We start from the raw sequence: 2,128 nt of genomic DNA, 5'->3' as shown, positions 1-2,128 counted from the left end.
GCTGAACCTCTCCTCTGTCACTGTCCCCCACTGCCTTTTGTCCTCCTACCAGGCACCATGGTGAGGAGCCTGGCTCTGTATTCTCCATGTCCTCCTTGCCGCTACAGGCAGCCAGTCCCCAACAGCCTTCCCTTCCCAAGATCTCAGGTCCCCATGAGCTCATTACTAAACCCACTCTTGAACTGGGGATCTGAAACCTGGATGGAGGATTCCAGATCATCCCTTCCCTTGTTCTCCTGCCGTGCTCCTGTTCATACAGCCCACGATGCTGCTGTCCTCCCTTGCTGCCTCCTGTCCAGCTCCTGCCCACCCAGACCTTTCCCATGGGCTGTTCTCAGCCAGGCAGCCCCAGCCTGTGCCATTGCAGAGCAGTCCCCTGCAGGGACCCCTGTGTCCCCTGCTCTCCTGCCCAGGACACCCTGAGAGCTCTGACCCCCACCCCCCCCATGCCATCCCATCTCCCCACACCAGCACAACAGCCCCATTCATTGGGCTCCCCAAGAGCTCTTCCTGCTGCAGGCACAGAGCAGCCATCCCACAGCTGGAGCAGCCAGAAAGCTGCTTTCATTCCCCTTCATTCCTGCCGTGTGAGGACATATCACAGAGAAGAAGTTGCTGCATGATAATTTATTTCCCTTAAATACAATCAGAGACCAGAGTGACACAAAGTCTGTGGGTCACACAACACGAGTGGCAACTTAATTAGGAGATGAAAACTGACATTTCTATGAAGACAACATCATCACAGATTGAAATAGGAAAACAAATGTAAAGCAGGAAAGACAGACATGGCCTGTCATGACCTACACTGGAAGCCCTTTCAAGGGTAAAGCGAGCAGTGTATATCTGCTGAAACACATCTGGTCACCAGCTTCCTCACAGCATCCTTCAGCTCCTGGTTCCTCAGGCTGTAGATGAGGGGGTTCACTGCTGGAGGCACCACCGAGTACAGCACTGACACCACCAGATCCAGGGATGGGGAGGAGATGGAGGGGGGCTTCAGGTAGACAAGTGTGGCAGTGCTGAGAAGCAGGGAAAGCACGGCCAGGTGAGGGAGGCACATGGAAAAGGCTTTATGGCGTCCCTGCTCAGAGGGCATCCTCAGCACAGCCCTGAAGATCTGCACATAGGACCCCACAATAAAAACAAAACAGCCAACAGCAATCAGGGCAGCAACCACAAGAAGCCCAACTTCCCTGAGGTAGGAGTGTGAGCAGGAGAGCTTGAGGATCTAGGGGATTTCACAGAAGAACTGCTCCACAGCATTGCCTCGGCAGAGGGGCAGTGAAAATGTATTGGCCGTGTGCAGCAGAGCATTGAGAAACCCAGTGCCCCAGGCAGCTGCTGCCATGTGGACACAAGCTCTGCTGCCCAGGAGGGTCCCATAGTGCAGGGGCTTGCAGATGGCCACGTAGCGGTCGTAGGACATGACAGTGAGGAGATAAAACTCAGCTATGAGAAAAAAGAGAAAGAAAAAGAGCTGTGCAGCACAGCCTGTGTAGGAGATGGCCCTGGTGCCCCAGAGGGAATTGGCCATGGATTTGGGGACAATGGTGGAGATGCAGCCCAGGTCCAGCAGGGAGAGGTTGAGGAGGAAGAAGTACATGGGGGTGTGGAGTCGCTGGTCGCAGGCTGTGCTGGTGATGATGAGGCCGTTGCCCAGGAGCGCAGCCAGGGAGATGCCCAGGAAGAGCCAGAAGTGGCAGAGCTGCAGCTCCCGCGTGCGTGCGAATGGCAGGAGGAGGAAGTGGGTGATGGAGCTGCCGTTGCACATCTGCTGCCTCTGGGCATGGGGCAGTGTCAGAGGAGAAAAAGGCTGTGACAGGTCAGGACAGGAGGGATGTCAGATAGAGAAGTTCAGTTTACACATTCACAACTGAGCACATAATAGCAGGAGAGGGGAGGTTCAGCGTCATCACCAGTCATGTCATTACCCTGCTGAGGCTTCTTCCTAGGTACAATCAGAAGAGCATTGCATCAGGCCAAAAGTCTCAGTTCTTTGCAGAACCAAGAGAGCTGCAGTGTCCATCAGTCCTCTCCCACTTGCCCTGTGCTCAAACTTGCACTGCCTGTAAGGTGCCTTCACACACACAAATTGATCTTAAGAACCCCCACAAACACCTGTCCT

The 2,128-nt window shown here is 54.6% G+C and overlaps 1 pseudogene; it reads right to left on the bottom strand.

Annotated features, from left to right (window-relative positions):
* Window positions 1-714: 714 nt before the first annotated feature.
* On the bottom strand, window positions 715-1,790 carry LOC133282358 (olfactory receptor 14C36-like; annotated as a pseudogene).
* Between the last annotated feature and the right edge of the window lie 338 nt (window positions 1,791-2,128).

The sequence above is a fragment of the Pezoporus flaviventris genome, unplaced genomic scaffold, assembly GCF_033815535.1.
Source record: "Pezoporus flaviventris isolate CSIRO_AGI_PZ_B2104156 unplaced genomic scaffold, CSIRO_AGI_Pfla_v1 ptg000116l, whole genome shotgun sequence".
Lineage (NCBI taxonomy): Eukaryota > Metazoa > Chordata > Aves > Psittaciformes > Psittacidae > Pezoporus > Pezoporus flaviventris.
The sequence above is the reverse complement of the archived record's forward strand: the minus strand, read 5'-3'. Positions and strand labels throughout refer to the sequence as shown.